Source organism: Lissotriton helveticus, chromosome 12, assembly GCF_964261635.1.
Source record: "Lissotriton helveticus chromosome 12, aLisHel1.1, whole genome shotgun sequence".
Taxonomy (NCBI): domain Eukaryota; kingdom Metazoa; phylum Chordata; class Amphibia; order Caudata; family Salamandridae; genus Lissotriton; species Lissotriton helveticus.
Genome location: NC_136073.1, coordinates 54922168 through 54948290, shown reverse-complemented (window position 1 = coordinate 54948290; position 26123 = coordinate 54922168). Strand labels below are relative to the sequence as shown.

At 42.2% G+C, this 26123-nt stretch overlaps 1 long non-coding RNA gene across 1 annotated transcript; it reads right to left on the bottom strand.

Moving 5' to 3' along the window:
- Positions 1 to 2615: 2615 nt before the first annotated feature.
- On the bottom strand, positions 2616 to 25386 carry LOC144799786 (uncharacterized). Its single transcript, XR_013603869.1, has 3 exons — positions 25271 to 25386; positions 23348 to 23417; positions 2616 to 7619 (listed from the first exon to the last, which is right to left on the bottom strand). It is a non-coding gene; the product is annotated as an uncharacterized LOC144799786 (long non-coding RNA).
- Between the last annotated feature and the right edge of the window lie 737 nt (positions 25387 to 26123).

Here is a 26123-nt window from a genome sequence, read left to right as displayed (position 1 = left end):
GAGACAGGCACGGACAGGCGCAGACAGGCTTGCCTTTGGCGCTCCTTCGGCACGCTGGTTGCACGTTCGTTGCGCATCCGTCCCGGCATCAGCTTTTATGGCTGTGTATGCAGCTACCGGTAGAGCGCTAACAACGCTTCTGCCTGAAGTGTAGGCAAGAGTTTCTCAGCTCAACCAGCACTAGCTGTGGCAGACCGGAAAGTAGAATGCCACTGTGTCCCGATACAGGGGAAGCGGGAAGCATGCAAGAGTTTGAAATAAGTTCACTAAGCAAATTTAGAACCGTATTAAAACCAGTGAGTTTAAAAAGGAATACCAGCATAGTCTTGCTACAGAATATTATGCATGTCAAGCGTCTTAGAGAATAACGTGTTTAAAAACAATTCACAGTACAAGTACACTTGCAGAAGATTTTACAACTAAGCAAAGGAATTTGTTAAGACAGAGGGGGGGGGGAGAGTAAGAACCCTGCTATGGAGTGAGGGACACCTAAGGATGGTGCTGTGAATACTACAGCGCAATCAATTTAATTGGGATATTGCTCTTTCAGACACAAGGGCCTATTATTGGGCTGCTGACTTGAAAGTCACTTACTGGGGTCACTCACCTGGGGAGCACCTGACTACATGCTATTGAACCAGCTCATATCTGCACTACCTCTACGGTTGGAAGGGGGGGGGGGGCAAAAGCTATTGTCGTCAACCCAGATGACTATAGAAGCCTGGAAGGGGATGGGAATATGGATGAAATGGGGTACACCAGTTACCAGAGAAACTCCCCTATGTATATGGAGCCTTCTGAAGGAAATTGGGTAACTTAAGGGTTCCAGGACATGGGCTTCCCTTGGGATTTCCGAACTGCAAGAGGCCTCAAAAGATGGAACATTGATTCCCTTTAGCTCCCTCCAAAGAGACTACCAACTCAACACAACCCAACACTTCAAATACTTGCAACTCAAAAAACATGCCTGGCAAGAAGAGTCTACAGAGAAAATCCCTGAATATGAGACGTTCGAGGGGAAACTGCTCCTGGGAGAAATAAAAGTGAAAGGGGGTGATGAAAGTATAAGACAATTAATAATAACAGGTCTGACACACTGACTAACCTAAGGGCAATATTAGAAAAGGAAGTAGGAGACCTGGACAACACAGACCAGGAGGCAGCCTTGATGTACCAGAGGGGAGTCTCAATTCCAGACTCCGGCTGCTCCAATTTAAGATCCTTCCTATGATATATTATAACAGGACCTGCCTGCGCAGAGTTAGTTGGGCAGACTGTCCCAGTTTCAGCAATGTAGGGGCAGAGAGGGGATCCTTCATACACACACTGTGGGGATGCCCTAGAATTGATCTATACTTTGAATGTACAGTGACAGACCTTAATAAAATACTGGGATAAACTGAAACTTGACCCAAAGTATATCCTGTTGGGTAGGTCCATGGAGGTGGCTGTTCCCCTATCTTAACACCGGTTTAGTAATTTGGATCTCGTAGTTCCACAACAGGAAGTGGCTAAATACTGCGGTGCCCCATAACTCCCAACCCTCTGGGAATAAAGAACAGGGATGATCTCTACATGGAGCAGAAAAACTCATCTACAGGGCCAGATGTTGTGCCAAGAAGTTTGCAAGGTATTCTAAACCTCTATGTTATAGATATGTAACAATGAGAAACTGCCCCACACCACACAGCCACCTTGATAAGTGATGAATCTGATGATCAATGGTGTAATGCATTACCTGCGTGTTGAATGGTCATTGGAAAATTAATTGATACTACACCATGCTGTTGTATACAGACTTTGAACTACCTGTGCATCCACTCCCATGTAATTGTGTTTTTGGTATGTTATGCATCATGTGTTTGCAGGAAACTCCTCTAAAAAATGTTTTTTTTAAATGAGGACACACTATATAAGTTGACAAACATCTTCCTCATCCATTTCAGTAAACCTGGTCATGTAGAATAAAGCATGCACTTCCAACACCAGGTTTCCCACTTCTTGTGGAATTCAAGAAGTAAGGAGGTGGCTCTTGTGTGTAACAGCAGGTCATTCAAGGTCTTATGAGCAATGTAGAAGGCCTTACCACCCCATCTGGTTTTCCATGTGTGTGGGATTTGTGCAATTAGGAGTCCAGACAAGCAGAGGTGCCTAGGTGGTTTGTAAAGCAGATGAGATTTATTTGAGATGCTGGGCCAATGTTATATAGAGAGTGTTCCCATAGCCCAGCTTGCTTGTGACCAGTGCATGCGTGACCCCTTTCTGGGTGCTGATTGGTAGCAATTGGAAAATCTTCCTCTTGACTAGATCGCTCATGATTAAGGGGCAGACAAGACAACAAAAGACAATTATTGCACTGGTACTGATAAAGACACCCAGAAATGCAACAAATGGTCTTAAAAATGAAGGTATTTATTTTAACAGATACTACCTACAATCAGAGCTGGTAGAGAGGCCTGTAAAATAGCAGTGAACCACAAAGTACAAGCAAGAATGTCACAAAACACAAGTTGTAGAGCATGAACACAGAGGTACTAATAATTAAAAAGGTTTTTTGCGAAAATATAAAGTGTGATATGTAGCAACCAACAAACATTACGCAGAACCACAGTCCATGAAAGCACATTATCATTTATTTGTGTAGAACAGATCCAAACATTTCCAAACATAAATCCATTGAAAATATATTTGCATCCAAGAAAATACAGTGACAAAAAGATGTATTAACAAAATGTAGTTATGATCTTAAATTACATTACAAGGTCTCCATCTCATTGGATTCACATATAGCGATTGTATTCAAAAGGCGGTTGTACAGAAATGTTCAGAAGTCCCCCTAGCTTGCTTACAAGGTAAACTAGAGTATTGAACAGAAATACAATAAGTCAAATTTCACAGAATACTCCTGTCAACATGGGAATGCTTTCCAAATTCCTAATTCAGCATTTGTGAAAAACAAAAAAGAAAATGAATGAAATTGGAAATTGCAGAAAAGTGTACTATATAAAAAAATTCTAGAGAACACAAGACAAAACATTATGGGCCATATGTATCATTCCAAATTGCGATTGCAAACACTGAAATTCGCAGAATAGCGGCGTTTGCGATCGCAATTTGGCCCAGTGGTATGTATGAAAGCAAAACTGCCTCGCATAATAAGTAATCGCAAACTGCTATTCCTTAAATGCAATGTAAGAAGCACAGAAAAAGTGCAATTTGGCCTTAAGGAATGGCAAATTACCACCAACTTCAAGTTGGTGGTCATTTGCGATTGCTTTGAAAAATTAACTTTTTTTGCATTTTTCAAAGTGCCATGTGGTGCACATACATGCCCCTCGGGCATGTATGTGTGCCACATGTGCACACATGTACCTTTCTGGGGTGCAACATGGTGTATTTCTGTCACCATGGCACCCTTGAAATTGCATTCTCAATTTGAGATTCTCTAATTGAGAATCACAAATTGAGAATATCTTCCCATTCATTACTATGGGCCTCTAGGACCCATAGGAATGAATGGGGAGGTATTCCTTAATTGCGAATTGCAATTTGCGATTTGCAATTAAGGAATATGTAGGAGTCGCAAAATTATTTGCAAATCCTACATACATAGCTTTTTGCGATTCTCAAATACCAATTCTCTAAAAATCGCTATTTGAGAATCACAAAACCAAAGTGTTATACATATGGCACTCTGTCATGCAGTGTTACCAAAACTATGTCAAACTTTTGAACATCAAAGGTCTATCTAGATTGTTCCATTCTATGGTTGGGGGATGGGTGGTTTGGAACGAACTCTGCGGAGAATGACTGCATGCCCAGTGTTTGATCAAAACAGCTGTATCAGAAAGAAGGCATCTGAGACCCAAAGGGCCCAAAAGGGGAGAACCTGGCATTATACAGAGCTCTTCAAGGTAAGGGTACCCAGCCATCGTTGAATGGAAAAATAGTTAGTGAACACCCTCCAAAATCCTACAGCTAGTTGTTCCTAGCCCTCCAACATACCAGCGCTGCTAATAGCATAGACCTATCACGCAGAGCTGTTAAGGCGATAACCTCAACCATGAAAAAGAAATTGATGATCACTGGTGCAGGTAGGAAGCAATGTGCTTGTGTGATGAGATCCAGATACTGGTCGCCACGTCTAAGCTTCAGCAATCTACACAACTTAAATGTACCAGACAACAGAATTCTTTACTTAAAGGGCATTGCTACAAACAAATGGTTTGAATATCCTAGTATACATTAGTACGTCCCGGTCTGAGGACATTAACAAAGACACATGCCTCTAGGTGCTACCAGAAGAAAAACTATTTTCAGACCCACCAATAATGTCTTCCTCATGTGATGCTTTAGAGCATGTTCCTCCTACCAGCCCACTATCAGAGCCATATAAGATGTCAAGGACTGAAACAGACTGTAGGACAGATAGTAGTAAGACACAAAAATATTCGACCTTTCTCTGTAGCCAACTTGCCACATTTGTTACACTTCAGATTCAAAATGTATCTTTATTTATTTCAGGAGTCACCACCACATGTCCGCTTGCAACCTACTAGTGTTCATGACACTGAACAAGAGTGTAGTCTGGTCCCTGGGACACTGATGGGCAAAAGACAGGACTATTTCTCGTTAGCTAAGGAGGGCCACAGGAATCAATGTTACAGTTTTAGTGATGCATAGAGGAAGAAACACTTAAATGCGAGATTGTAGCTTAGCCCCAAAAGGGGTTCTTCCTTCTGATTTGCTGTGTTCATTATTTTGTCAATCATCAATGTATACTTTACTATGGGTGTTAATAACCATTAAAGTATACATCATAAAAGCAAAATTCATATAACCTGTTAGAACAACAGGCACCAACACCCACGCAGCGAAATACTGAGGTACAAATCAAACTGTACAAACACTTTTTCAAAGGGAGGCTTTACTTATGGAGCAAATAGTTGGTTTGAGGGCACACCATCAACGTGCAAAGTCTTTTGAACGTATTATCACAGATACAAGGGGGCCTATTGAAATACTTAAACCACCCCCTAAGGGTGCCTACTATATATTGCACCATATGTATTCTGAAACAAATTCCGTGAGAGTGATTATTGGGCATATCATAGCGCAAATATGACTCCATTGCAAGTGTCTTTGTGACTATGATGTCTTATCTCGCTGCAGGCATAAGCAAAGCATATTCCTCCCTCCCCATATAATCGCTGAGAGAGGAAAGCATTCTTTGCCCAAACATGATCAGCCTTCATGATCGTGCCGAGGGAGGTACTCAGCCCTGGACTCCCTAGTGACCCGAAACGGTCTTTAATGTATCACAACCATTGTATGTCAAGAGCATGTTCTAAAGATAGACAATATTTCAATATTGCATGATTCAGATTGGCCTCTGATTTGGACCATACAGCTAGCCACAACAAAGGACACAACTGGAGAATGTCAGATGTAACCAAGGTCCAACTCTTCCTGGATATTAAACGTGGGGGTTGACGGAGACAAATGTTGTCTGAAGAATTTGTTTTCTTCCACCGGAAATTGAGGGTTTGAGATGAAAACCCACATCCCACCCCCATAACCAAAGAGAGGCAATTTGATCTATTGAACTGAATCATTGCCTCTATAGACATTAGTTTCAGTCTTAACATATGTAGTAAAAGTAAGACCTATATGTTTTCTTAAGTTGGCTCTGATGGGACCTGGATCATTGAGTGTTATTAGACTATGTCAGACTTGTAACCTATAAACATGTTCTTAGTCAAGACCCTGGGACATCAAAGTTACTGACATGAGAATTAGCCAGTAACCAGCACAAGGAAGAAGCCTGACAATAGCTTATGTGGATACTGATGAACTCAGAGAAAGCAAACTTTGCATTTCTTGTCAACACCCCATGTGACTGCTATTCTAACCACTTCAGCAGTGAGATCACACAATCTTCTACTACCGTAAATAATTACTTTTTATCGCATCATCCTTTGGCTCCACTTTTTCCTACCACCCTCTGCAACCATTTATCCTTCCACCAGCCCCATACAACCACTCTCCTTCCCACCAATCTAACCACTTCACTCAGTTACCTTGTGTATTCACTTTCTTCCACCACCCAATGTGACCACTATTCCCCCTGCCACCCCATGCAACCATTTCCTCCCCTGACACTGTGGAACTGCTTCCCCCCCACTCCTCGGAGTAACCACTTCCTCCCACCATGGCCAAGAGACTACCCATTCTACTATCACCCTATATAACCACTCTTCCTAAGAACCCGATTATTTCTTCTCACCACCTTCCCGGTACAAATCCAACAGCCTGTGCCTCGAATCTTTCATCCGCCACTCTAGGTCACTGATTTCTCTTCCTTGCATGACTGAACTCACTTTTCCTGTGTACACTAGCTCAGCCTTCTCCATATTAGATCTATTACAATACCTCTTTGGCTTCGTATCCTGCCCAGACAGCTCAAACATTTTTTTACAACAGGAAATGTGGTATTAGCAAGGGCTACTTCTGGATTACGTCCACTTTGAAGCAGAGTAAACTGGATAGTTGAGCAATCACTATTTTACAACCAAAACAGAGAAAAGAGTGATGTCATGTGGCCTCCAAGCATGTGTGAACCTCAACCTCTCCTGTAATTTCCATGTTCAGGCATTAAGACCTGTACTAATGAAGAAAAAAGCAAGTCTGTTAATCCATAGTGCTGCTAAAAACCAAGCGCTGGCTCAAGGTGCCACACCTGAAATAGGCCTACTTGGTAGCCATGGGAAATGTTTCAGAATTTTACAATTACATAAACAAGACTAAAACATTAGGAGGCTTGCAGTGCAGGTGACCAGACCTAATTAAGTCCATACTAAAGAGTGTGGCTTAGCTCAATTTACAAGACCCCAAGGTAAAACATCCAGTGGTCCATATTACATCCTCAGCCCATGATACATTTCCAGTAGCTCATGACAATTTTGTAGACTTGTTAGATAGGAGGCTGCCTTCACCTTATTGGTGGGCAGACACCTGAACAACTGGATAACTGCACACAATTCCAACCACAAGAAAGTTTTTCAAAGGTAGTCTAGTGACTGTAGACTCTGAATGTAGTCTCCTTAGAATTGATGGATGGCTGAGCTGCTGGAACCATTCTTTTAGAGTAGCTGGGTGCTTCACAAAAGGCAGATGTTTATAGAACAACTAATTCCTGCAGATACAAGACCACTAGTCTATGAAGAAGGGTGCATAAAACATAGGAAACTGTGTAAAACAGGAGTGTTTGTAGACATGCATCAGTCCATGTTGAGAATCAGGAATCTATAGTTAGATGAAGCAGTCTGTAGAAGAACTGGGTGATTGCAGACACGTGAAGAAACTTCTGGAGAGCACCAGGGTACCCACAGACACAGGAAGTAGTCCTCCTTGGGTAGCACTTGGGTAAATGCACTCTTTGTACAACAGATGCTGAGTCAATACACACAGGGAGCAGTCTTTGTAGAAGAGCAGGGTGCCAGCAGACAAAGGAAGCAAGACTGATAGTCTGCCCTTTCGGTTATTCCACACTTTCTCATCCCAAAAGTCAAAGTAAGATGAATGCAGGGAAACCCTTTCCTTGGTGTGCAGATCTGCATCTGAAATGAAAGGTAACAGTTTTATTAATAAACACGCAATTGTGAAAATCTAAATCCAGGCAATCTTTCTTAGCTATTTAGAAGAAGTTGATCATGCCTTCCCAGGATTCTCCCATCTCCTATTTTGTTATGGGACCACAATATTCATCAACATCTAGGCCCACAACTGACAGTTCGTTACGTTAGACTGACTGACGCTTGACTTGATGCAACGTCTCTTTTCAAGAAATATATCGACAAGTGGTGATTGGAAGAGTGTTCCCTTTCCTTTGACATTGATGTCACTGTTGGATACCTTTAACCACCGTCATCAACTGGACTGTGTTCTAGTTCAGTGAAATTCCCGCCATCAACTTATGCAGTTCTGACCATAGATCCATGTTAAGGATTAATCGTGGCAATACTGACTTTAGAAGAGTGCTTTTTTAAGCAATATCTACTGTCCTGAAGATGGTCTGACGGACTGATGCCACTAAGACCGAAACATCGACTCCACCATCTATTTCTGAGATACTTGTTGGTCTCCAGTGATTATTATTCTTATTAGGAAATATGTCACCTTTGATTTGGTTGGAATAGATGTAGGTCATGAACTGTTGGATGAATTTGATTTTACTTCTTTCCATGACTCAAAGCTGAATCGTTCATATATTTGTGCTCCTTTTTAATTTCTGCTATATAAATATACTGATATTTTCAAACAAATAAGATATTCCTGTGTTTTTGTGCTCCTGATTTGCATCTATTGTTGTCTAATGACACTTTGGTGAATGTTCCCATAGGACTCACCCCCAGAGTAAATCTAAAATAGTTCTCTATTTAAGTCCTTTGAAACCAAAACCCCTTGTAGGCATCCTGCACCCTTCACAACTGATAGTGGCACTTCAAGGGTGGACAGTGCAAACAACCTCAATGCAAACTACAAAAATGGCCTCTATGTTAAGGAGTGAAAAATATCAACAACCAGGGGGGATCATAGCTCCTCACAATGCTAGACTGTCAGGTCACGTTTTGCACAGCAGACAGCTATGCTGCATGACCACAAATAGTGTTTAGAAGAGAACTCTCAAAACACCCATTGACAGATGCAAGCTATAAATTAAAACGTAGCCTGATATACACATTTCATACTTAAGCTTGAGCGATATAGGATCTAAATTAGAACACTGAATGGTTAAGGGTCAATTAGAAGTCAAATGCCCTAGGCAAAAAAGTTCATAATAACTTTAGAAATAGTCTTGAAGATGGAAGCAATATGCTAAATTAAGAACTAGGGGAATGGGTTAGTGGTGCAGGGAAGGGAAAACAGCCAGGTTTAAAATGTGCCTAATCAGAAGCAACATATTAGTATTAACTAATCACATTTAGTAACAGCTGTACAGTCTGCCACCAAGGATGGGTGCTGCAGAGAAAGTGGATGGTGGGGAAGAGGGACAGTCTCATCAATGATCATGTATCATTATGATGACACATGGAAGTGACAAACATTGGGCTTCTCAGGAAGATGGCCAGTCTCAGGTAAAACTGTAAGATACCTGAAACAACCTGTTGATCAACTGGGATATTACTCGGTTCTTTTGTGGAATTAAACCTCCTTCAATAAGTATTGAACAACCTGCCAGACGACATTCCGTAATATGAACATATAGAGCTATTCTGATCTTTAGTATTCAGAAAAAAGATAGGAATGGGATCTTTAGATTGATGTGGAAAGCATGTGGCACCTGGTGCAAAAAGGAGGGGGGCAGTATCAATCGCATGAGCAGGACCATGGGTACTGGACTTGTGCAGCTGCTGCGTTTTTTGCATAATTATGGATTTGTTTGGTTTGCGACATTATCATCTGCTGCATAATCTTCAGATTTTAACACAAGAAAAGTTTGTTTCTGATTCAAACGGTTAAAAAGTTGCTAAAAATGCAGCAACATGTGTTGGCGTGCAGTGGAAGGCCCTTTGCAAAGGTCATCTGTCACCTTTCTGTTGCTTGTTGCTATATTTAGGTGTTAAACTGGTATTAATGAGGTGAAACATGCCCAGAGTGTTTGCAAGTGTAGAAATTACAAAATAATGTAATACTATCACAAAATGTGGCGCATTATACCACATATTTAGCCTTTTCTGGCTGCATAATTTAGTCAACTCCGATGCATAATTTAGCCTTCTCCTGCCGCATTATATCCAGTAGCCCGGAGCATAACCAAGGTGAACTTCCACATCACTGCATCTTCCACGTCATGATGTTCACAAGGGCAAGCCATGTATGGAAAAAAGGCAACCATGTGGAATGCTTTAAATTTAATGGTGGGGGTGGCACTGCAGTGAGTCACATGGCGCACCATATTGGGAGTGCCAAGGCTAGCCATTGCTAAAGTGTCCATGGGCAGGAAGGAATCGTTTTGTTATAGGCAACTTGCTGTAATTTCTCTTCTCTGTAGCTTCACCTAATTCTCGAAACTTAGCCGTACTCCTTGTCAGTTTCTGAAGGAGCTGAGGTCTGTTGCAATCCTTGGGGTAGGGATGGAACCTTGTTATACAGTTCTACCCACTTGAAAGTTTTAGAAGAATACAAACACTTCTAATACTTTTGGTTTGACTAGCAGGAAAGCCTGTTCTGCCACTCCCCACCAATACACCACATTTTAATTGTTGGAAGTTTGTGCGGAGGGAGTAGAGAATGAGGGTTTTTGTCCATACCCTGTTGGAAATAGTCTCATGAATATAAATACTGTGGGAGTAAACCACCTTGAATGCTTAGATTATCTGAATTTGTTCACTGGGGGCTGCTATGCGGGTGCAACTGCTGCACCTGAGCCTCTCTTCTTCAGCCTCTTATATTAGTAGAGAAGTTGTGTGCTTTGATTAGCTTTGGTTGACTTTCACTTTTAGTGTACATATTGAACAGGCCTGTGAAGCATTAATGAGACAGCTAGAGTGCAATTAGTATCCCATATAGTCTTCAACTAAGCGGGTGTCCAGAGAGCTAACCTTAGCAAAATAACTATGGATTAAACCCAGACCTAGACTGGGGGTGAATGTTTTGCCATTGTGGAACATTCAGTCCATCATCTTGTGTGTTTTGTTGTTGACCCGATGTGGGAAGGGTATGCCCAGACGTGGGTCCCATGCTCACTAAGCCACTGGAGTCAAGCTATCCTGGCTGAAGACGGCTGATAGCCAGAAACCAGTCCTAGGAGGCTTGATTCCGGTCCAGGGAAGACATGGCTTGGCAGTTCGGGCTGGACTGTTCCCATGACGCACAGGGTCAAGACTGATTTGCATATGGGCATGTCTGAACTGGGGTGGCTTGGTGAGCAAAATAACGATGGATTAAACCCAGATCTGTGACTGGGGCTGAATGTTTTGCCATTGTGCAACAATCCGTCCATCATCTTGTGTGTCTTGCTGGGTTCTAGAAAATAAATATACCTAAATAATATTTACACATAACCAAGTGGTCAGAGGTCAGTCTTCGAGTGTGTGCAATCAGTTGCCAGAGTATGTTCCATAAATGCTTAGCACTACCCTCTGATAACGCCTTGCTGCTCGCCCACACTACCACAAATAGAGAATAAGGTACTATCTACTTTAACCTCTGCCTACCTGTGGGGATCAACTGGACTCTGTGCACACTATACCTCACTGTGGCATAGCAAATACAGAGCCAGCTCCCTACACTATCTGTTATACTTACCAGACACTTCACACCTCATCAACATTGTGAAAGTGGTGGTTTGCTGAGCACAGCTATAAATAAGGATATATTCAAATCTACAATGAATGGTGTTCATTTCAGTCTTTTAAATACACCAGTTCGTGTTACGCCTACAGTGTACAAAACAGCAGTTATCACATTTTTTTAAAATTGTGTGAAAATAAATCCAAGGGTTTTAATGACCACAACCTTATTCATGCTGGTCGTCATTCCAGCAATTTTAGTAACATTAAAGGACAGCAGTTTGTACTACTTCAAAGCATGGACTACCATATTCTACTCATGGTGAGAATGCTCTGGGCACATGCACCCAATGTATCAGCTATTATCATTTTCTACGGATTGTTAAAAAATAATAGAATAAGTGAACTAAGTATGCAAGTTGTTTTAATCTATCTCGGGACCCTATTGATTTTGAAGAACACCGTCTAGCTGTGCTAGCTTACCTCCTCCCCTTCAGGCCATTAAGTTAATTTAAAGTTTGTCAAACAGTCACATATCGGTTTTCAGGAGTGGAGATCTTCCTGAACAGGTAGCTTTGAGGCAGCATGGGAATGTGTCATTGTCAGATCAAATTATAAGACCCACATTTTAATGCCAACCAGGTGGACTATGTTATCTATCAGAAGAGCCCATTGCAACCAAACCAAATCCACTTTGGGGGCAGACAAGCCTCCATAACATTTCATTGGTCCAGATCCCATAACTGTTAACCTCAGACAGTCACAGAATACCAGATCAAAGAGAAGAGGCATAACTTAGGAGTACATTTGAATTGTAGTGGGTTTGCATGGGAAACAACCTTTACAACGCAACTTTTACAACGCACTACCATTACAACAAAACTTTTACAACGCAACATCCATTACAACGCATGCCACTACAACGCATGCCACTACAACGCATGCCACTACAACGCATGCCACTACAACGCAGGTCACTACAACGCAGGTCACTACAACGCAGGTCACTACAACGCAGGTCACTACAACGCAGGTCACTACAACGCAGGTCACTACAACGCAGGTCACTACAACGCAGGTCACTACAACGCAGGTCACTACAACGCAGGTCACTACAACGCAGGTCACTACAACGCAGGTCACTACAACGCAGGTCATTACAACGCAGGTCATTACAACGCTAAGTACCCTTACACTATCCAACACTTACCCAACTGGTGCACCCCCTGGAGTTAGAATAGTAATTTTTACCCCTACTCTGTCCAACACTTACCCTATTGTTGCACCCCCCTGGAGTTAGAATAGTAATTGTTACCTCTACACTATCCAATACTTACCATACATGCAATGTAATGGAATGCGTTGTAATGGTAGTTTTTAAAAAAATTCATTGTAATGGCATGCGTTGTAATGGATGTTGCTTTGTAAAAAATTCGTTTTAATGGTATGCGTTGTAAAAGTATGCGTTGTAACGGCATACATCCGTTTGCATACCCGCTGTACAAAGCCACAGTCCTAGTGGAATGTCTGGGTTTGTGCCAAGGATATAGTCTTAAACTTCTCTTCACAAGATGCTTGTTTACAAGGTACAAGTTCATAATTGTACACAGCCCTTTGTCTTGTCCACAACATGCAACCTAGAATAAGAGCCGCATTTCTTCATAGCCACCAATGCCATGGCCATCTAGACAAGGAATTTCTCAATAGTCAAAAACTTCTGGAGATTATCGGCATTATCCACTGGGTCTAAGAAAGAGGCAGATAAATGTTGATCCACCTCTTCACAAGACCAGGGTCACTGCTTGCCTCTCCTGGGTGGTCAAAACGACTAGACCCTCTTGGTGTTTGGGTCTTCACCAACCTGCACACTGGGTAAATGGCCAGCAGGAGACATTCAGCTGGTGAAACTGTAAACTCAATATTCTGCCCAGTCTGTGAAACCAAGACAATCTTGAGGATTGAAGGTTCGTGAAAGAGTGACTTTTCAATATCATTCATCAAACAAGCTTTATTCGATTAAGAGAATAATCATAAAAGCACATTTAAAAGAAAAAAGGAGTTATACAGTACAAATTCTTACGTAATAGTCTTTCTACAATTAAAAACAGCCTTTAAAAACAATGTAATGGATAAAGTGACAAGTTCTTCCCCCAGGGACTGCATAACTATAAAAGCTGGGCGACATTGTCTCAAACCAAGTGCTTTAAGAACCGGGATTAACCATCTTTTCCTCTAGACTATATAGAATTTACAAAAGAATAAAACATATGGTGGATTGTGTAGCTAAATTGTCACATGGGCAATTAGACAGCTGCCTAATCCAATCATCAATTACTGGGAAACTAAGTAACCTGTGGACAATGCCAATCCTGAATCATGTTAATAAAAATCTTTCAAAATCTGAGCTTTCATAGGTTAAATACGGCTATATCTTGAAAGTAATCAGAATATTTTGGTGGACGGAAACTGAATTTTTTTTAATCTCTGTATTTGATCTAATGTTTAAGGTATTGTAAGCAACTGAGTTAAAAAACCTTCCTCTCTATTTTAGTTAAAATGGTGGGGTTATCAAAATATTCTTGATGGCCGAATTTGCACAGAAATTCCTTGACGTACTTGAGCCACCCCGCTGGTGAAACCCCATCTAGCCCACATTTGTCGTTTTAAGATAGTCTGCTCATTAGTCCAAATTTGCTTACAAAGAAGAGTTGGTTGAATAGTGATGACATCCTCTAAAAACGATAAAACCAGTTCTGAATGACAATTAAAAGTGGGGACCCTAGCCGGGACAGCAAGCAGATCTCTTCAAAATCTGTGTTCAGCCTTCTGCAAAGAGGTCACATCTGCGTGTCCCCAAATGCCCGCCCCGTAAATAGCTATTGAAACACATTTAGCTTTGTAGATGTGAAGTAATTCTGGGGGGGGGCGTCTACCCAATTTTCTACCAAAGTTGGTCAAGGCTGCCAGTGCCTTAGAAAATAACAGTCTCCTTTGATTAACAGCCTGTTTCCATGATCCAGTACGATCAAATAAGGCCCCCAAATTTGAGAAAGTATTGGCGCATGTTAAACGATTCTTTTCAATATCATTTTGTGTTAAGCTGCTTGTCATCCTTTATGGCCATTAACAAAAATGGGGTGACCCAAAATGGTACTGACCTGGGTACAGTTCGGTATAAAAAACAATGGTCCTAGACCTTAATTTTCAGATGGAGCAAATCAAGCTTATTATTATTAGTTTCTTTTTTTAGCTTACTTTTACTTGCTCACAATATTTAGTATAAACATTTGGACTAAAAATGCAACAACCCAAAATGATATATAGGTGAATGGCCACTTTTTAATTCACCATAGTTTGAAGAGTGAGTGAAAAGAGCAGAGGTTAGTGACTTTAAAAAAAAAAAAAAAAAAAAGGGGGGGAAACAAAAACTGGTCCACTGATTCCAGTCAGTGATATCTTGGTCGCATTTAGTATTTACACATAGTATTTTCTACACTAATGTTATCTCAGACAAGTTACTTCTGTAGCACGCTTTCAATGGTTAGGGCTATAAGCGGTCCAAGAAGGTTTATGGAGGTGTCTACGTTTTGACCTGACTTAATGCCTAGGGGTTAGTGGGTTCCTCAGCCTGCGGGTCTTTAGGACGGGTGGGCAACCTCAGTACCAGTGTGGTGTCAGGCTCCTAGGTATAAATGGTAGGATATCAGGGTTGTGCCTAGGCTAAAAAACGGTAAATGACTCCAGCCTGTATTAGTAGGCCCTATCGCAGACTTACCCATGAGAAGATCAGGGCAGTCGTGATCCGCAATAGATGCAAGGCATCATGTGAACTCTCCAGCCATGGAGAACCATGGGTCCATCCGTGGTTGTGTTCCAATCTGTATAGGGAGGGGCTAATATTAGTAACTTGCATTCATAATAAGGTGAGTGGGCTTCGTGAACAATACCAGGGTGCTTTACTGTTTTTAGCCTATGCACAACCCTGATATCCTACCATTTATACCTAGGAGCCTGACACCACACTGGTACTGAGGTTGCCCACCCGTCCTGAAGAAGACCCGCAGGCTGAGTCACCCACTAACCCCTAGGCATTAAGTCAGGTGAAAACGTCGACACCCCCATAAACCTTCTTGGATCGCTTATAGCCCTAACTATTGAAAGCGAGCTACAGAAGTAACTTGACTGTGATAACAGTGTAGCAAATACTATGTGTAAATACTAAATGCGACCAAGATATCACTGACTGGAATCAGTGGACCAGTTATTGTGTTTCCTCTTTTTTTTTTCTAAGTCACCAACCTCTGCTCTTTTCACTCACTCTTCTAACTCTTGAGCACTCCTCCTTATGTACCAAAAGTGTCATTAACTAATATGAGCTTTCAAATGTTTGTCGAAAATATGGTGAATTAAAATGTGATCATTCACCTATATATCATTTTGGGTTGTTGCATTTTTAGTCCAAATGTTTATACTAAATATTGTGAGCTTGTCATCCTTTAGGCAATGTGATGACCACGGAGGAGGAGAGGAGAGGACAAACCGCTGGGACAGACCGCGATCTTCGCGCCAAAACGGAGCGCCAGCACCGTCTGAGCCTCGTATAATTGACTGAGTAGAACTCAGAATATTGAAATACATCCACCATTTGCATACCAGGAGCGCCCCGTGTGTATCCTGTCCCGTGCCTCTCCTCCTACGCCGTTATACTGCTTGCAACACGGATATAAGGACCGACATTACTCCCTCGCTTGCCTGCCTACCTCACCCTTACTAGCGGTCCCAGCTGGGGTCCCTGTAAGTTTTTACTTTTACCATCACCTCACGGTGCCACTCTTGTTCACTCCTTTAGTTTCGCAAGCCCTTGAAAGGTGCCCCTTATTGACAAGTCCTGAAGAGACCTGATGTCCTATTCAGGTCGAAACGTCGTCGACATTGAAAAAAGAGACAGACTGTGTACAGCAGTGGCTTATACTTTTCAACTGTTGTATTTGATTGCCTATACATTACTTGGTCGTCTCTTACAAATTGAATGCAAACCTGAAACCTTGTTTTCTATACAATATTAAGTCACTTTAGTAGTTTAGGTTCTTTTTTGGTAATATTCACTTGGGACACACTATCACCTTTGTGAATATATGTTTGTACATAATATTGCTGATAATCTGTATAAATGGTTGATACAAACTTCTTTAAACTTTGTGAGTTCTAACTGTATATGCGTAGCCTCCTTGTTTTTCATCTTTCCTAAATCACCCACATTGCCATTGTGCAGGATATATATTACAATAAGTTATTATCTATCCACAGGAGCCATTGTTTCCTTTAATAAATTAAAGGGGGCCAGGGCTCCCGCGGGGCAGGAGCCCTCCATTCTGTGCATAAATGCCCGCATTTGCCGCCACTGCCATTCCGCGATCGGGGGAAGAGCCAGGAACGCCTGCAGCTGACCGGGGGCAGAGACCGGTCTAAGGAACCACAATCCCCACCATCCCTTACAGCGCTCCATGCCGCCTCTCACATTCAGCGCAGCAGGAGGCGCTTTAAAGGGGGCCAGGGCTCCCGCAGCACGGGACATGCGCGGGCAAAGCCCGGGCCAAGGGCGGGCCCGTCTTTGCCCATCAGGGGCTGGCAGAGGCTGGGCTGGGCCACTCCCTGAAATCATTTATCAAGGACTGAAGCTTGTGTTTCAAGGTAATGAGAGCTGCATTGCTCAACTGTGTGCGAGTGTGTTAATTAGAGGTGAAATAATTGGTGCATCTTGCTCTTCTGGCATGACGAGCAAACGCAAAGGAGTAGCCGGGACACTAGACGCCTTTATTGTAAGGGCCGAGTCTCTACTTTCCCATGAAATTGAATTAACAGAGCGTCGTTTGTCCATGGACCCAGTCACACTGCACTCTCGCCTATCTCTGGGAGGCCGAAATATTGATGGTGTAACACAAAACCCCCATAATCTAAGCTTAACAGAAGCATTTCCAGTTTCCCTAGACTCATCCCTGACATGCTTAGATGCACCCAATCTGGCAGTCCCAGTTGTCCCAGATGCACCAGGTATCAGTACCAGAGCAAGGGCAGCAGGTCCGCAAAAGATTGTTAAAGCAAAAACGCAACCCACAAAAAGGAAGAGGGTCGCAGGGATGACCAAGTCTAAAAAGCCCAAAGGTTGTTCACCTTGCAACAATTTCACAAATCCGGTGGTTACCTGTACTGCGGCAGTAGGTACACATACTGATGTTACTTTTAATGAGGTTAGTAACATAGGCCCTGATGGTGATGTTACCATTCCGCCTTCTGTCTCGAAATTGATTGAAAATGTCCTGACGGATATTAAGAATGTAATTGACATGAATGTTTGAATTCTGAATTGACCGACTTTATGCGCCGGAATGTTAACTTGTCTCAAAATACCAATAGGAATAGGATGCTTACATTACCTACAAGCAACATACCTGTGTTGGTGTCACACACGGGTTCTGTCTCCCACAAAGATAGCATCCCTGCTACCTCACTTACAAATTATAGCAATAACAATGCGCTCCCTGGGCTAAGCTTTCACAGCTAACAAAGGGCAAGCCGAGTTGTTGCCCTAGGAAACATAGCCAATTTAACCCAGGCCTCAGAAAGATGTAGCCCAAATTCCAAACATGTGAGTCCTACTGTTAATGCCATAAGTTCAAGCAGGGAATGCCACAACCGTTCCAGAAATGCCGGTGTGGGACCTAACACTGATGTGCTAAACCGACCCCCCGCCTCATGCCCCTACGTGCTAGTCTTGCCTGGGGTCCCCGAATTAGTTGGAGACCAAAGGGAAAGCTGGGCAGACCTCCGTAATAAGTGTTGATTGGCTCTGTAAACATAAGAGGTTTATTTCTTCTAATATGAGGAATATCCTCATGGCCAGAAGAGTAGTATGGGTTGGCCACTCTGAAAAGAACAGATGGTGACTGCGTCGTCCTCAACTTTCGCAGACCCTACATGGTCCGCCGACTATTGAGTTCTTTTGAGCAACAACCTACGCTAAAGACCCACATTAGTGCGCTCCCCTTGGGTTCTTTTTACAAGCCACCATTGGAACCCCCAGGGATGCCTATGTTTTGCCTCTGCTAACCAACAGGTTTAATGCATTTTCCGATCTAGATGTAGAGGACTGACAATCACCACTGGTGCCCCCCCAGTTGCCCCCCTATCTAATATAGTAACTTCCAACAATAAGAAGGATATCCTACCCCCCTCTAGAGTTAACAGTGGAGTTGACATGAACATTCTTAGCTGGAATGGAGCAGGGTTACAGTCTAAACTTAATGATCAAGACTGGCTGCCCCTAATCAAAGAACAAGACATAGCAATGTTCCAGGAGACTTGGGCCACACATGATCTGCACATTGAAGGGTTTCACTGCTTTAACGCAGCGGCTTCCCGCAATAAACTGGGCCGACCTTCAGGGGGCCTTTTCATTGGGCTTAATGTCGTAGCCGGTGGAAGTCTTAAGCTACTCTCGACCAATAGTTATAACTTTCAAGTTGCTTTGTACAAGGGAAGCGTTTCTTTTTACTTGGTAAATTTTTATAATAACGATTTCTTGTCCACTCCTAACAAGAATTTTATCGAGCTCTTTGATTTTATTTCTAACCTAGATTTTCAGCTAGGCTCGGGCAATATCATTGGGATTTTGGGAGGTGATTTTAATGCAAAATTCACAGACATGCATCTGGGAGCAGAGGCACGCAGCCTAGCCCATTCCTCTCGTAGGGGTGCAGACTTGGCAGTGTTTCTGAGGTCACAACCTGGTCAATGCCATTGAGCAGGTGAGAACATCACATAAAACCAGTAACCATCACCCGACATTCAGAGGCAGGGGCCACTGTTCCACTATAGATTTTGTTTTTATTTCCCCACCACTCATGGATTATTTAGTCACTGCGGAGGTTGTTACCACTGTTCACGGAGATCACAACCCCATACAAATAGTATTAAGACTGGCAGCACGACCGGTGTTTCCATCTGAATGTGGGGCAAGAGTCCGAACGTTATCAACAGACAATTTAAGATTAATATGGAGGGTGGTTGATAACGGGGATCTATTTCGATTTTTAGCCAGGGACAATCTGCCTCATTAACTCCTGTCTGATATTTCAAACCCTGCACCCCGAGGTGGTCTAGAACTTCTCCAAACTTTGCTCGGCTATTAAAACTTATTTGTCGAAGCCAGTATCTTTAAGAAGGCAGGGCCCTAGATGGTTCGACAACGATAGGTCATTGGCTAACAGGAACTTGCGCAGGGTATTGTTAGCTGAACCAAGGTGCGTATCGGATGTGAAATTGGCCAGGCAGAAGTATAATAGGGCAGTTAATAAGCAGAAGGGAGTACTCCTTAGGGACCGCTGGGAAACTATTGGCAGCAACCAACAAAAATGGCAAATCATTCTGGTTCGCTGTGAACTTTCGATCCATGGGCCAGCTATTAAGCCCCATCAGCTGCACTATATGCAGCCAATCCTGGGAAACCCACTTCTCTAACATCTATGCCTCCCCCTTATCGGACATTGAGCAGTACGAATATGGCCCACTTGTTAGCATACAGATAACACTCCCTTAAGTTGAAGAAGCTAGTCACCAAAGCATTGGGAACAAGGCCCCCGGCCCTGATGGGTTACCCACAGATTTGATCAAATGGAAGCCGGATTTTTGGGCACCACTTCTCCTGAATGTCTTCAACAACTTAATGTCCGCCCCTCTACCTGACACTTGGGCAAAAAGTAACATTGCCAAATATTTAAAAAGGGGGACCGATCGCAGCCCAGCAATTATAGGCCGATATCATTGATTGTCAACACCCTGAAAATATTGGGTAGAGTCTTATATAATAAGATATTGGAATGGACAGAGGAATGCAGCATCTTAGAGCCCTGCCAGCTAGACTCCTGCTCCAAGGTTGGCACCAACGAGCAATGCCTTAACCTTAATGTCGTAATTGCTAAATATACCATCGCCCGAAAGTCTCCAGTCTATCTGGCGTTCATGGACTTGTCCTCAGCCTTCGACCTTGTTAATAGGTCGAAGCTGTGGGCTATCCTGTTGGCCTATGGCCTGGATGAGCCTCTGGTCCATTTCCTGGCACATCTCCACAAGGACCTTCAGGCGCAAGTGAGGATAGGCAGAGGTGGCGAGGTGGAAGGGGGGGGGTCAGGCAGGGTTGCGTCTTGGTCCCTCTTCTGTTTAGTATTTATATTAATGGACTGAACAAAGCATTAATATCCATGTCTCAAGATGTTCCTATGATTAATGGGAAACCTCTCCCCATGCTATTATATGCTGATGCGGTACTTATATGCCGCACCCCAAATTCTCTGCATATCTTGGTACAGTCTTTTGTTGAATATATGGATAGACTGGACCTAAGAGTTCATTTTAACAAATCATTTTTAATGTCTATTGGCCCTTGGAAACTCCAGCTCAGCTCCATCACTGTTGGCAACCACAAACTGATAAGCACTTGTAAATTTCCCTACCTTGGGGTGGTCTTTGCTGCAAACTGCTCCTGGACTGAGCATCTTAGTCATTCCAGGAGCAAGTTCTCAAAGACCATCAACTAAATTTTTAGCCTTCCCCGTCCAAAGAATACAGGTGCGATTTTAGCTATCCTAAAAAATTTTAAATCACAATGTGTCCCAGTGGCCACCTATGGCACTGAGATTTGGGGTACTGCAGATAGTTCCTGCATCCAGCAGGAAGAAAATAGATTCTGCAGGAAACTGCTGGGTATCCCAATCTCTACACCTCAATATATCTGGCATAAATAATTGAATTTAAACTACATACTGACTTTATACGTGCTCTCCCAGCCCTCTTCTGGCTAACCGTCTGGAAGAATGAGGCAGCGACCCTAACCAGAGATATTAACAAATCCATGAAGTGTGAGAAGGGGATGGAAATCGCCTGGCTCTGGAGTTTACCAGAGTTTATGTAGTATCAATAAAGGCTGTATCTTCTCAAACCCCAGCGAAATTGCTACTTTGCACAAAAAAGAACTTAGAAGTCTCCTTTATTTGTCATCTAATGAAGAAAGACTGGTGCAGGAAGCGAAGAAACCATTTGTCTTCAGGTATATGTCCCATGAGCAGCCCTGTCTCCCCTTACCAAACTATCTTATGTTACCCATGAGTCATTGGCTAAGAAGCTTTTTATTCCACCTTTGAGCAGGGACTGTAAAATGTGCATTGTGTTTCCCCCTTGGTTTTCACTCCAAACTTGATTTGACTGGGTGAGTGGCCAATCCATCCTCCATTTTTTGTTTTTCTGCAAATATTACATAAAGTAGAGTATGGGGCTTCTTTACCTGTTTTTCAACAGGAGCAGGCCCATTAGTATGGATTCAGCCTTCTAGAGTGTGCTTGCCTTGACTGATGAAGAGCTTGTTTAGTAGTCAGCCAAAAATACTTTATTTGGTTCTTATCAAAAACCACAAAAGTGTACAAATGTAAACATAAAGGTCCAAAAACACCAGAAGACACAATGACATTCAATACAATTAAAAAAAAAAAAAGAGTACCCAATAGAAAATATATAAAATGCGGACGCATAGTGTCATTTTAACGGTGTATGCAATATGCCAGAATATTTGAGAGAAAGGATAAAATCATTTTACACATAATATAAAAACTTGCCATATGCAATATTTCATCTAAGACCAATTAATCTTTTTGCTAAGTCTCAAAGCTATGGTAAAAAATGTGGCCACATTGTAAATTTCCCATGTATTAGACAGTAATTGAAGGTACAGTAATGCGGGCTCCACTTGTCTAAACCCTTTCCCCTTTAATACTGGTATGATAAACTTTTTCCTTATATCTATGAAGTGACCACAGAAAAACAGAAAATGAACAGTATCCATGACGGAAGAACCATCACATTTACATAGATCCAAATCTGAGGGCTTAGTCCAACAGGGCCAACCCGAGATCAGAAAATGAATTTTATTTAACCGGAACTTTGTTAAAAGATATCTGTGATAGGGAATGTTAACAACCTTTAGATATAATTCCAGTTCACACCCTGAGGATACAATCAACTGGTGAGTTCTCACGGTTGGTTTGACCAACTCCAAACCTTCTCTATCCACCCCTCTGTTCAACATAAAGGTGCTTTTAACCAATTTCAGGTCACCTTTCACAAGTTTGGCCGGCTCAGTGAACAATTCTGGCCGACCTAATGGTATGGATAGTTGTTGGACATATTTCAGCCAGGGGATAAAGTCCCAGTGATCTAGTGTAAGACAATCCTTTAAAACTTCGTGGTTCAACTCCAGTTCCTGGTTCAGCCAAACTGAAATCCATTTTAGTAGGGGGGCCACTGCGATTTGATCTTCCAAATAATCTACGCCGCATTCTTGATGCACTATGAAACCGGCCGTAGATCGTGGCAAGGATAGAATCGATTTCAGGAAATTGTCCTCCGCTACCTGAAGCATCTTAACTGGTCTGAAGCCCCACAGGTCTGCACCATACATAGCGATAGCTATACATTTTGCAACATATACCTTGTTTAGTATATTTCTGAGGATTGCCACTCGGGCACGCAAGTCAATGCTTAATCCCTGAACTTTTAAAGCATGAATGGATCAAGTTAGAATTGTTAATGACTTTACCATTTTTATCTTAGCACCTAATACTGTGTCTTACAAACCATCAACTTCAAATTGCTTTTATTGCTACCCTTCCCTTGTGATTTTAATATGTAATTTTTATTATGTACTTTTATGATAGAATGCCTATCCGAATAAAGTTTGATCAACTGAACTGAGCTGCTCTAGATCAAATACTTGGGGAGATAATGTAGCCTTATGGCTAGAGTGGTCTACCTCAAAGCTTGGGAACCTTGTTTGAGTCTCGGCCTCAACGCTCAACATACTGTGATTCTGGGCAAATGACTTAATCTCCCCGTGCCTAACAAAAAGGAATGTGTCCATCTGTAACGAAACTGGTCCTCATGTAAAGCACTCTGATACCGGATGGCTTCATTCTCCTAACCAGGGACCAAGGACTAAGGGAGCTCACCTGCAGAAATACAGTATCCAGTCCAAGAGGAGTCTTCCCTGGCAGTAGACCTAGCATTTCACATTGTGACCTGGAAAACAAGCAAATTAGGATCCGTTACAAGGTTAGTGCATGAATTCAGGTTTTGTGAATAGCAAAGAAAACAACCCAGTCCTCTTGTAATGTAGAACCCATTGATGCCATGCTTCATGGATCAAGAGGCAGATAACCAAATAAACTGCCATAGTGTTTGAGGTCTTGTGAGAGGCCCACATACCCAATCTTATGTGGCGGAAACTTTAGCTACTATTCAAGCTGAAATAGTGATTTTGCATCAAGCGAATCAAGCTCTAAAAGTTGTTACAAAGATATTGGCCCAGTGCAAATCTATGTGACTTACCAATTACAAGAAAGAAGAGATCCATGCCAAGGTTGAGTCTGAGGCCGGTGTTACAGCCCTCTTTGGGTAAACAAGACAGGCTGTTTAGTCCAAATACTACTGCATTTTCCTCTAATTTAACTTCATGAAAACCCCTGAATCTGACAGTAACTACTCCTCAGCCTTTAACTTAAACCCTACCAGTTTGTTTTACCAGTGACAGCCAGTGCTTAATTTTTAAAAACAAAAAAAGTAAGTGCCAGGGCCTATGGTATTCTACTGCCAGTGGCCCCATCTACAGCTCCTGCCTCTGCTGCTGAATGCCACTGCCAGCATTATCTTCTAAAACACCAAAATTAAAGACTAACATTCTGAACTACTGCTGGTAACCCCAGCATTAGGATTGGCCTGGAAGTTTTAGTATAATTTGATACACTGAATTACTGAACACTCATGTGAAAGAAATAGGCTGAGAGAATCCGTTTGGTTCACACTTCAAACCAAGAGCATGAGTTTAAAAATAAGTGCTGAGCTCCTACATACACAGTCACAAATAAAGCACTGGTGGTAGCACAAAATGCTGTATGAGAATCAATGGCAACTACAGTTTCTTGTAAGCCTCAAAGGTGGCATTCATATTTGTTTTAATTGGACTAGAATGCCGCTTTGTGATCTATTACATTAGTAGAGGAGGGGGGGGGGGCATTGCTATACAATTCCCACAATATTAAAGCTGGGAGAAAAGACTTTGCCTAACAAAAACATGCAGGCAGTTGACAATGAGGTTCATCATCTAAAAGAGGGTATTATTGACAACTTTATCTCCAAGTTTAGTAGATTGATATGGAAAGAAACTATCCTGATGATTGGAGCGCCTCATTGTTCTACATAGGACTTAGACAGCCAATCAGACATGCCCACTGAGAACCTATCAAGTCATCCTGCAATCTGGAGAAATGTGCCTCAGCATCCACTCACTGCAGCTGGCAGCACATAGAATAATAAAATGGTAATGACTATTTTATTATTCTGTGGTACCTGCTGTGCTCGCGGCAGGCAGGGCGACGCTTCTCCGCCTTGAGGGGCCGCCGCTGCGAATTCTTCCACATAACAGAATTTTACCAAACCACGACCAATAGTGACATTTTGGAGGCGTTCCATTTAGTCATGTGCTGTATGCCAAGGAGAAATATAATAAGACATAGGTCACTGTACTTTGGGCCCCTCCTTATTGTGCGGATTTTAATGCCACATATTGAAAATACCCTCATTCTCTCTTCTAATGAATCCCCGGATGGTCCCTGGTTAGAATCCCCATGTCACTTACTCATCACCCGTGTACCATTCACTGTCTCCACCCTCAAGACCATCATCTTGCCCATGTCCCCTCAAATAAAAAAATGGAAACGTGATTTATTAAATAACAAGCAATATTTTGGAGTTTGTAAACCAGCGGCCATCTTTGGGGTGTGTACTATTTAAACCACACACACAACTACCACCAGTTGCTTGACTTTGTTCTCTTGACCCAAGAAGAGCATTGAGAAGGTATCCGAGAAGCTTACCTGCAGAAATCCAATATCGAGTCGAAAGAGTCTTCCTTGGCAGTAACCATATATTCCACATTGGGACCTATAAAACAGAAGAAGCAAGTTATGCGACAAGGTAGGGGCACCAATTCATGATTGTGAAAAGCAAAGGAAGACGACAAGAACAATTTGATGTTCACCTAATTTGGACATTCACATTACAGCAGGATTACAAGACTTTATTTTATGTGTGTGTAAACATTTGAATTTGGATGCAGTAATAGTCTTGCAAAACTTTTCAATCCGTAAGATATAGCGGCAAAATAATGCATAATTGGTCGGAGAAACAGTCTTGAAAACTGAATTCTGATTTATTTAATCGGTAAACTGTTGAATAGTGAGAAATCAAATTAAACTTTAGTAAGCTAACAAAATTCTCTAAGATTATTATTTGGTAAGGCAAAATTGATAGAAAGTGGACAGAAAAATTCAAACTGCTGGAAACTGATTAGAAAATGTGGAATCATGTGGAACATGCTTTAACATATGGCTTTTATTTAGGAGGCATTTACTGAGCCGAATTGGGAGTAAGGTGAACGTGATCTGAGGGCCAACAGAAGTTGTTTCTTCAGTGAAGAATCTAGCTCAGGAGCTTAGTGTCCTCTATACCTCATAACCCCTTTCCCTACAGTGTCACACACTCGGATTACACTTAGGCATGCATGTTGAGGTGTGGAAGCCGAGGAATACACAGCAACATTAGTCAAAGGCAAGGCGAGTGCTTGGAGACATTTATAAGATTTTAAAGTTAAGTCCTTACTAGCTTTCACATTCATTTCAAGTGTTTGCACAACCCAAGACATGATGCTTCATGCACTCACAACTGCAT